Source organism: Montipora foliosa, unplaced genomic scaffold (assembly GCF_036669935.1).
Source record: "Montipora foliosa isolate CH-2021 unplaced genomic scaffold, ASM3666993v2 scaffold_420, whole genome shotgun sequence".
In the NCBI taxonomy this organism is placed as follows: Eukaryota; Metazoa; Cnidaria; class Anthozoa; order Scleractinia; family Acroporidae; genus Montipora; species Montipora foliosa.
Window position 1 is genome coordinate 1,690,064 of NW_027179724.1, and position 11,808 is coordinate 1,701,871.

An 11,808-nucleotide genomic window follows, 5' to 3' on the forward strand; every position below is an offset into this window, starting at 1 on the left:
GTAAGATAAGAGACTGTTTATCTATAGCAGGCACTGAAAAGCTGGTTCACGCATTCATTACCTCTAAGCTTGATAGCGCCAACTCACTATTAGAGCACTATGCACTAATTAGGAATCTGAGATCTTCCTCTAAAAACTTACTAAAAATACCACCCGTCAAGCTAGTAAGTTTTGACCATAGGTGTTTCTCTTTTGCAGCACCCAGTTTATGGAACTCTCTCCGCGACATTATCAGACAGCGTAGCTCGTTACCAAGTTTTAAGACCTATACGAAAACATACCTTTTTAAAAACTGTTATAACTTAGATTAGCACGCAATATAGTCTTTTACCTGGGAATATAGTTTTAATACCTTAAAATAGTTTTAATATTAGGTTTTACCTGAAAATTGTACAAATCCATCCTACTGCTACTTGTAAATTCTTATTTTGGATTGTAATTATTGTAAAGCACTACTGGGCTAAAGGGAAATAGCGCTATATAAATAATAATAATAACAATAATAATAATAATAATAATAATAATAATAATAATAATAATAATAATAATGATGATGTGTGTCCGAAATCGACTCGTAGATGGTGAGCAATGAGCTTAAAGTGCCTTTAACCCCAAAATATATTTTTTGCTAAAATGAATCTTTGCACCTGTTCGAGACGCATTGTGGTCATTTTTTCCTTTTTCTAACAAATCCTGCCATTTTATAGGCTTCGAAAGTTGCGAAAATTCAAGCATCTTTTGTTCACGACCGAGTCAGAAGGGGAGTGGGTCTATTCCTGATTTGACGTCACAGTCTACTTTGCATGCATTTCTACAAAGAGTTAATGCAATGTAAATCAGTTTGTGACGTCAAATCACGTATAGACCCATTCCCCTTCTGACTCGGTCGTGAACAAAAGATGCTTGGGTCGCTGTTCGCGACCTACACGATATTTTTGGTTGTGTGGCTCATTTTTATGAGAAGGGAATGAGAGGAAATAAGAAAGAAGTACAAATGAAAGAAGAAAACACAAAGGAAGTACAAACAGAGATGACACAATGCAGTTCATTGTACAAGCAAAGAAATACCACCCCACAATTCAATTTACGGCTGAAATTTCAGATATAGAAACGATATTTCTGGATACAAACACTGCCATTTATAAAGGCGAGAGGTTCAAAAGTAATTCAAACTTCAAACCTACTGAAACATTTCAACATAGGCACTTTTCCTCGTGCCACCAACCAGGAGTCAAAAGGGCGAAGCTCTGAGACTTCTCAGAACAAACTCTTCTAAAGATATATTTGAACAGCTCAACGGAAATTTTAAATCACGCCTACGAGAAAGAGGCTATCCCAAGAATCTCGCTCAAAGGACCCTCTCAGAAGCGAAATTTAAAAACGGCACTGTACTCCTTCAAAAACCACAGGAGAGCAAACGAATCTTGCCAGTTTCGTTACACAATACCACACAGCAGCGACGAACTTGAAACAAATCCTCATGAAAGGCTGGCATTTAATAGAGCGACAACCGTGGCTCAAAGAAATCTAAAACTGACCCCTCATATATTACAAAAAGAGGGCGGTCAATCAAATATATACTCGTGAGAGCCGAATTACAAAACTGAAAGGTTAAAACACGCGCTAGGGAGTCGTGTAGGCCTGTCACTCCGGTACACTGCTAAAATTTACAATTGGGCTTAAACAGTAGCCCGAGAATTGAGCCTTGGGGTACGCCACAGACCAGGACGGTCTATTGTGTATGAAAATCTCTCTATTGTTAAACTTTACACCACTAGTTTGACCTGGATCGAAGGTATCCAACGATTTAAGCTCACTGAAGAAAGACAGCATTTCTCTATAAAAAACCGGTAATTTGGGATGGAGAAATTTTGTATCATAGTTGCACAAAAGTAAAAACTTTAAACCGCCAAGTTTTCTGAAAAAGTTGTTGGGACTTAATTTCCAGTTTGAGAACGGAAAGAAAGCAGACGGGGAATCCAAGCGAGTCGGAAAGCTATTAATCAATGTCAGTCATGTTAAACTACCTCTAATCCTGATAAAGCCCGTCGCTTTTGATAGTATCACTTTTCTTGCTGAAAACAAAGGCAAGGGTCTTCTTTCTTATTTTAGTTAGCGGAATAAACAATCTTCGATAGTCCCAGAGATCAACACCTTACCAAACTCTACACTGTCACTCTCAGAAGACCTCCGAAAAACTGCACTGGCAGAACATTCGACAGTATTTTCTGACATCACTCTACGCAATGAGGCCTCAAAAATGCAATACGACAAGCGCGCCAAACCTTCGCGCGCTTACACCAAGCCTCGTCCGTTGCAACGGGAATCAGCATGGATTTAAGGTCAGGTCGTCGCCAGCCCGTTGTCACGCACCTACGTCATAAACACTGGCAAGCGCGTACTCCGTCCAAACGGGGCCCAATTGCAACCAGCTGCGCATCCGCGAACCATCCCTCAGTGCTCGTCTCCACGTCCGTCTGCGCAGTTCCTTCCTTCGGCACCAGTAAGCAGCTCAAGTAACACGACTCTTCCCAAACCCCGATCACCGAGAGACAGGACCACCCCACCCCCCCCCCCCCCAAAAAAAAAAAAAAAAAAAAAAAAAAAAACTAAATGCACCACCATGCCACCCGTCCCAGAGGTTGCACAACATCACTAAGAAACGCAGACTAACGGTCACCGAAGCTCATCTCCTCTTAGCACAAAGACTCCTGGCGTGCTACAAACCTCCAGATCGGGACGGCAGATCCGACCGCTGTACAACTTTAAGGATTTAGAACTGTACTAGAATGCAGCACATTGAAGTACTCGCAAATCAACATTTGAAAAGAAACAATTCGTTTTTGGAAAATGAACAATATCTCTTATTGTCGTTCGTGTTGTTTCTCATTTTTTTAATACACAACATTTGGGCGATGAATTAACTGTCTATTCCTCTCCACCCTCACACTGAAAATTTCATTCTTCCGAATATCGTCTGGATACAATAATAAAAGTATTGGCTAACAACAACATTAATGTAACAAACTGGGATGTTACCACAAGTGTAATAAAACGATTTCTGCTGGCTTTTCGTACTCAGACCTTACGTTGCCGTATGTATACATAACATAAATTCGAAGAACACAGACGAGGAGTTAACACAATTAAGGAAACTGCACGAATGCAAAACAAGTTCTAATCATTTCGGGTCACTTAGTATGTAGTGTTGTTATTCACTAACAAGAGGCAGAGACTGAATGCCATTAGTTGATCCTCGTCAGCAGGAAGACTCAAGGGAGTATTTTCAAGTGAATTGCCCTCCATATTCTGTGCAGCAACTATATATAAACTAGCAGAAACGCACAAAACTCATTCACAACTCAACTTTGTAAATAACAACGGAAAAAAACAGGTACCAAGTTAATAACTAAGAACTGCAGGCAAAGACATGAAGCAGGGGCAAAGAACTTGAAATCGTGCGATAGCAGTGAATTTATTCGCCTGAAGGGGAAAGAAAGAAGCAGACCTTTCCTATAAAAAGAAATAGTTTGGAGATCGTAACGACCTAGAGAAGAAGAGTGCAAGTAGTTTCAACTGGTACATACATAGCTTTTACAATCGAAATTCCCCTCTAACAATCAGTGTGAATGATGCAGGGTTAGAAATGTCCAATGAAAGCTTCAAAGTTGAGGTTAGAGCACCGAGCATTCAAGTCCTTCATTTATACATTTCATTGAGATAATTCCATCCTTGATCAATTTGAAATTAGGTTAGAAGTTCTCAAAGGGAAAGCTAGCTACTAAACCAATTCACATCGAAGGCTCCTCCAACTTCATATGATTTCGGTAGTGTTCAAGAAGAACAGGCTCGCTGCTCAACTCCTCCTGGCAAATCCAACAACTATGCTTTTCATGGTGGTTTAAACTGCGCTCTTTTATCGACTCACCAGTATGGGTTTTTTCATGTCTCCTTAGATAAAATGCTCGACCAAAACACTTGCCACACTGTTTACATTTGTGAGGCTTTTCTCCAGTATTCGTTCCCTCATGTCTTCCTTTCTGTATAAAACAGTTGCCAAACTGTTTGCACTCATAAGGCTTTCTTCCAGTGTGTGTTCTTTCATGAATCCTTAAATTTTGTTGTTGACTGAAACACTTTCCACACTGTTTCATGGCTTCTGATAGGATGCGGAAAAAAATTAAAGATTATGCGGAAATTTTTGGCCATATTATGCGGAAACATGCGTTGATTATGCGGAAATTACTCCGGATTATGCGGAAACTTAAACAAGTTATAAAACTAATAATTGGGCCCGTCCAATGTATTTACATGCTTACGGTAAATCCGTAATCGAAATTGCAACCAATACAATCGCATTTGTGACTGAATTTTTGCCCTTTGTGATTAAATTACATGGAGGAGTCATCAATTTGCGACCAGCTTTCACCGTTGAAATAAAAGGGTTAGCAGTTGGGATTTTCCCGCAACTTTTGGTAAAATAAATAAAGCGATAAAAAATTATTTTGTTTCTCATCATGAATTTTGTTTCAATTTGGAGATAATGGAGCAAAATTGCAATACCTTTGGAGCGCGATCCATTCCCTCGATCATTGACTTTAAGTGCGTTTAATTCACCGTATTCCGGAATAAGAATAGGTGAAGTGATGAATTCAAAACGGTATGTCTGGCGTTTCGAAGCAACAAGGAAAATAAAGATATGTTTAAAATAGCATTTTAGCAGGTGTTCGACATTTTTAATGTACGTGAATCTCCGTAAAAACGAAGGATTTCTACCTTGTATTCCATGTAATCCTATTCCGGAATACGGTCAATCGAACGCGCCCTTAGTTTCTTATCAGTTACGTCATTTGCTGAAGTGTAACTGTTTCTCGTCCAATGGAAAGCATTGTAGGAACAAAAACTAGTGTCCAGGCTCATTGGCGAAAAAATGCGCGGAAACTGCTTACGATCTTTCTTACGAACTTTCATCTTGCGAACGAAATGGTGTGTTTTCTTCAATGTTCAGGAAAATAAACGTTTCAAAACAGTCAATTTCTTCGGCTTTTATGTTTTTGAGGATGTTAAGGAGCTGCTTTATCACTAATATCAGATATTTCTTCTGTTTTTTGCGGAAAATATCGGAATTATGCGGAAGATGCGGATTTCAGTGAATTATGCGGATCCGCATCGCCGCATCCTGTCAGATGCCATGCTGTTTGCACTCATAAGGCTTTTCTCCAGTGTGGATTCGTTGATGTTTTCTTAGAGATCCTGCTCTACTAAAACACTTTACACACTGTTTGCATTCATAAGGCTTTTCTCCAGTATGTGTTCTTTCATGTCCCCTTATAATTATAAATGTCCCACACGTCTAAAACACTTGCCACACTGTTTGCACTCATAAGGCGTTTCTCCAGTATGTGTTCTTTCATGAATCCTTAAAGTTTGTCCTTGACTGAAACACTTGTCACACTGTTTGCATTTATAAGGCTTTTCTCCAGTATGTGTTCTTTCGTGAATCCTTAAATTTTGTCCTTGACTGAAACACTTGTCACACTGTTTGCATTTATAAGGCTTTTCTCCAGTATGTGTTCTTTCATGAATCCTTAAATTTTCTCCTCGACTGAAACACTCGCCACAGTGTTTCCACTCATAAGGCTTTTCTCCAGTGTGAATTCTCTCATGCCTTTTTTAATGTCCTACTCTTCTAAAACACTTGCCACACTGTTTGCACTCAAAAGGCTTTTCTCCAGTGTGTGTCCTTTCATGCGTTCTTAAATTTCCTCCTCCACTAAACCATTTGTCACACTGTTTGCATTTATATGGCTTTTCTCCAGTATGTGTTCTTTCATGTCTCCTTAAATGTCCCACACGTCTAAAACACTTGCCACACTGTTTGCATTTATAAGGCTTTTCTCCAGTTATGTGTACTTTCATGAATCCTTAAATTTTGTCCTTGACTGAAACACTTCTCACACTGTTTGCATTTATAAGGCTTTTCTCCAGTACGTGTTCTTTCGTGAATCCTTAAATTTTGTCCTTGACTGAAACACTTGTCACACTGTTTGCACTCATAAGGCTTTTCTCCAGTATGTGTTCTTTCATGTCTCCTTAAATCGTGTCCTCGACTGAAACACTTGCCACACTGTTTGCACTCATAAGGCTTTTCTCCAGTATGTGTTCTTTCGTGAATCCTTAAATTTTGTCCTTGACTGAAACACTTGTCACACTGTTTGCATTTATAAGGCTTTTCTCCAGTATGTGTTCTTTCATGAATCCTTAAAATTTGTCCTAGACTGAAACACTTGCCACACTGTTTGCATTTATAAGGCTTTACTCCAGTATGTGTTCTTTCGTGAATCCTTAAATTTTGTCCTTGACTGAAACACTTGTCACACTGTTTGTATTTATAAGGCTTTTCTCCAGTATGTGTTCTTTCATGAATCCTTAAATTATCTCCTCGATTGAAACACTTGCCACACTGTTTGCACTCATAAGGCTTTTCTCCAGTATGTGTTCTTTCATGTCTCCTTAAATCGTGTCCTCGACTGAAACACTTGCCACACTGTTTGCACTCATAAGGCTTTTCTCCAGTATGTGTTCTTTCATGAACCCTTAAATGTTGTCCTTGACTGAAACACTTGCCACACTGTTTGCACTCATAAGGCTTTTCTCCAGTATGTGTCCTTTCATGCGTTCTTAAATTTCCTCCTCCACTAAACCATTTGTCGCACTGTTTGCATTTATATGGCCTTTCTCCAGTATAGATTCCACGTGATTTTATAGCTTCACTAAAGCACTTGTCATCCTGCTTGCATTTCTTAGTCCTCTCTCCTGTACGGTCCCCTAAATTTCTCATGTTATTTTGTCCTTCCTTTCCGCAACTCCTTCTTTCTTTCCCTCGAGAATCCTTGATCCCAGTACAGTTCGTCTTGTGCAAAACAGCCCTTGGCATCTTTTGGTGCATCAAAATCTCAGTTCTCACTAAAACAGACGAAAATAAAAAGGAATTTTCGAAACGACATTTGAAATATTTGGCATTTTGTAAGATCATTTGATGGCCCTTACTGATAATGTCATTCCGTAGGCTACATAACGGTGGTCACCACCTGCAGTCTAACTGTGCAACCCTGCATGTTTCGTGTTAAAACAGTATTCAAACAAGAGGCTAAGGGAAGGCTACACATTGTACGACGTATTTTACGCCGATTTCCTTTTAAGTTCACAGTATTTCAGTGTTCTTTATTTTGTGTTACAACATCTTGGTCAGGAGGTGCTATCCTTGTTTTGCTGTTTACTCTAATTTATGGGGTCCGACATCGTTATCTCATACATGTTTCATATCCAGTTCAAATTCCGTAGTCTAAAGTCCAAAGTCCACATTCCAAGGCCCGCCCATAGGCTGAAACGCGATCATAGAATAGTTGTTCACATTTAAAACTGTTGTTAATGGCATTCATTCTTACCAAACCCAGAGAATTATACAATTATATTATTAGCCTGTTGAGACGTGTTACCGAGTCATACGATAACCCCGGCGATATCAATTAATGAAAATCAATAATAACAGAAACCCATAAGGGTTGAAACGTGTAACGGCCCCTTGTGTGTTGGGAAACAAGCTTCTGAATATTCAATTTGCTAAGTACCATATTTGGAACAACAAGAGCGAGGGGTTTCCAAATATGGTACTTAGCACTGAAACATTCAACCAATCAATTCGCACTGAATATTCGGAAGCTGTGAAAGCGCGTTACACGTTTCAACCCTTATGGGTTTCTGATAATAATCAATAACAATTGATTGATTGGTATTAGAAATCAATAAAAATCAATGCCTAAAAGTTGAGTTACAGGTGTAGTATCGATTTTTATTATCATAGATTAATATTCATTTTTATTGATTATGAAATTTGTTATTTATTTTCAATAAAACGCACCATATGAATTAACAAACCACTCACTAAACTTTATTTGCTATGCGTCAAGTTATTGCAAAACAAATGTTTGAAATTTGTAGCATTTTTACTACAGTTTACTATTAAAAGCTTACTAATACGAGTACAACATCATGCAACATCCAAAATGTTGCACGAAAAATTTGACCGTTTTCAAATTTGATCCAACATCATCCAACATGTTGCAACACATCGCAACATATCGCAACAGGGTGGCCAAAAGTACGCAACATGTTGCGCCCAACAATGTTGCAAGATGTTGCGTTGAGATGTTGCGAGCGTTTGGCCAGGCCTAAATAAGTATACGTGGAAGTGAGCAGAAGGTGGATCCATTTAGGACTACCTCTGTGCCACTTGTTTCAAAGTTGCAGATGAACCCAGAATTCAGGACAAACAGAAATGTCTTGAATAGTTCCTTAATATATGCAATGTTTTTATCAAACCCAACAAGTGAAATATAGCCCAAGTGCTTATTTTGATAATAAAATGGGTGACAAATTACTCCTCATTTTGGCGCAAAATTTCAGCATTAATTTATAATTTCACATGTGAAATAACAATGTTGCCATGGCAACTTTTCTTACGCTGCCAAAATAGCATCTTAATGGCAGTAATTTGCCACCCATGATATTAATAATGGTATAAACGTGAAATTAAGGAATCATTTCACTTGCGTTTTGTCCAGAATGAAATAATTTCCTTCAAATTATTTGATTTTGGGCAGAACGCACATGAAATTATTCCCTAATTTCACTCGTCACCATTTTGATTATTTTTGAAAATATCTGAGAATTTGCTTAATTGAGTAATCAAGTACTCAGAAAAGTTGAGCATGTTGTGTTTTACAGGCAGCAAATTCACCGTGATGAACGTGTTTCCTCAAATTTTATAGTCTTTGGCTTTGCCAAATTCTAGAGATTTTGACAAAAATATCCCCACGACAAGTGCATTATAACACTTGCATAAGATGTGACTGGATCACAACTCTTCGACTGTTGCTTTATTTAATGCTGGGAATGGGGATCGGCTATTCATCGAGTTACGAGCCGAGTTGAGTTTGAGTTGAGTTTGAGTTAAGTTTGAGTTAAGATTGAGTTAAGTTTGAGTTAAGATTGAGTTACAGTTTTTGGCGTTTTTCGTAATTAAAAGTAGTGAATATTCAGTACAAGTCACTTCGAAAACTGTTTTCTTCGTGTTGAAAGCTATATTTGCATACATTTTTCCAAAATTGCATGGCTTTCCTGATCAAAACAATGTCATTATTATTACACCTTTTAAGGCATCATTCTCGTTGCTGCTGTAAAGTCTATCGACGTCAAAACGATGTCTTCAAAGGGATAAGGGTAAGCCATTTATAATTAAAGCCAGCCCGGCGGCTACGATGAACCGTATTTGTCGTGCGGCATCATGATCGATCATCTCATCAAACGAAAGAGGACGACGAAGAGAGCCCGCATTACGCTTTTTGCTCACAATCGCTGAAATTCTAAAACACGATTGTCACGTTTGCTAGTCACCGAAGTTTTGTAATGCAAGCCGAGCATTTAAGTAAGTGAACATTTTTGACCTAGTCACACATGTCGGAAAACCATTTCACTGCAAAGTTGAAAGAGACAAGAGACATGCCGTGTAAGAATTACAAAGTATAAATGCCAAAAAAATTACAAGAATTACAAGATATAAATGTTAAAACGACTAATAAACTAGGTATAACTTAGCGCTAAATATTATTTAATGTCAAAGAAATTTAAACAATAGTAATAATTAGAAACCAACATATTATTTATTAATTTACTATGAACAAGCCCTAGCGATTTAAAATGTGTCCTAGAATATCGCACGTTTAAAGCTTCCAAGATCCCTTATCTCACGTATTTGATTTGACTGTTGGTTCCAAGCATTTGCACCTCGAGTAATCAAGTAATGCTTGATTATGACGTCTAGTTGCCTAGCTACAATTCCAGCCAAAAAGATGGTGACACCAACCCAAAATGCAACCCCTTCCCCCCTTTTCAATGTTGATTGCGCTATAACTTTAGGCATCCATGAGAAAAGTCAATAGTTTTTTTTCCCTACAACTTCGAAAGGAAGGAAGGGTGGGGGGTGAACTTATGTGTGGCATCAAGTGTCCCAGAAATTTAAGACCGAGATTGGGCCGGGTCTAGGCCTAAAAACCCTTTTCTAGAATATAACTTGTTACTAATCAGGGAAAACACTATGAAATGATGTTTGTTTCGCTCACCTTCTGTTTCCCGTTTCTACATGGTAAGACTTGGCATCTTTGCGCACTTCGGGTTCTGCTTCTCACTCAATGGAATGTTGATAGTTAATCGAAGAGTCGTCGGAAAGCGTTCGAAGTTACTTGTTATTTACTTGTTAATTAATTTTGGTTTTTCGTTCACGGTTTCTTTTGTTTTTGCCGGCAACTGTGACGTAAATCAGAACTGACAAAGGCACTTCCGAGGCTAGGGTCAGTAAGGGAAAAAACGGGTTCCAGGTTCCGAGTTCCAGATTTTACACAAACCCTCATTGCGGCTCACTTGTTCCGATAATTTTGTGTGATAGCCGATCATGAAAACCACACTGCTGGATGACAAACGGTACGTTTAATCGTTTAGCCGCCGGGGCTATAAGCTGGCTTAACAGTAAAACCCATCTTTAGCCTTACAAGAGGACGTCTTTTCTGCGTCGATAGACTTGATCGCTAGACGGAACAACCGTTCGCCGGTGGCTCAGTTTGTTATGCACGAGATCGTGAATTCGACTCCGGACGGACTCGCAACACTCAGGGTCTTAAAATAATTGAGGAGAAGGTGCTGCCTTTATAATAACATCCGCAAATGGTTAGACTTTCAAGTCTTCGCGAATAAGGACTATAAATCGCAGGTCCCGTCTCACAAACTTCAATGTTCATAAACTCTGTGAGATGTTAAAGATCGCACCACACAGTGTTATGGTCTGGTCTTTTCATCAGCCATATGGTCGGCTTGGCATAATCTTCTAAAGGGACCATTGGTCGATGAGACCACATAACAGCAAAACAGACAGTAGTAAAAAGTGCTGAAACTGGTAAACTGGTAAACAAGGATACTGCCGTGCATGAAATTTCAAGTTTAAAACTATTTCGTAAATATACACCTGTGCACTTCACGAAAACGGTGTTTCATGGTCTTCCCAGTGACTTCTACTTAATATTTATTAGATTTAAGTGCCAAATATGCCAAAAACCGTTACTCAATATTAACTCAATTTTAACTCAAACTCAACTCAAACTCAACTCAAACTCAACTCAACTCGTAACTCGATCAATAGTCTATCTCCTGGGAATGGGTGATACTTCATCTTTATATATTGCTGCTTAAGACGTTAACGGTCGATCTGGGCAGGTATGTTTTGCAGGTGCAGGTTGCAGGTTGCAGGTTGAAATTTACCGTGACTGTTACATGAATAGCTAACCTTAGGCCTAATTAGGCCTAAAAAAAACGTTTCTTTAGGCCTCCTTAGGCCTAAAAACGTTTCTTTAGGCCTAATTAGGCCTAAGTTTAGCTATTCATGTAACAGTCACAGTAAATTTCAACCTGCAACCTGCAACCTGCAACCTGCAAAACATACCTGCCGCGGTCGATCTTGCTCTCTTTACCAGGTTGTCTAGCGACTCAGTTTTTCACATAATCAACAAGTAAGTAAAATCCTGATGGGTCACTTGATTATAGACTGTTAGGCTACTGGTGGCGAATCTTTCGTAAGAAAGAAACTGTCAAGAAGCTTTCAGAGAAGGCCACAGAACATTATTCAGATTATTCAGCGACCGCAACCAGTCAATCTCGCGATCACCGACAACTTTGATCAAGCTGGATCAAGAAAAGATC

The 11,808-nt window shown here is 38.9% G+C and overlaps 1 pseudogene; it reads right to left on the reverse strand.

The window, feature by feature from the left end:
- Window positions 1-3,416: 3,416 nt before the first annotated feature.
- The window catches only part of LOC137988536 (zinc finger protein 721-like), a 24,524-nt pseudogene continuing 16,132 nt past the window's right edge, over window positions 3,417-11,808 (reverse strand).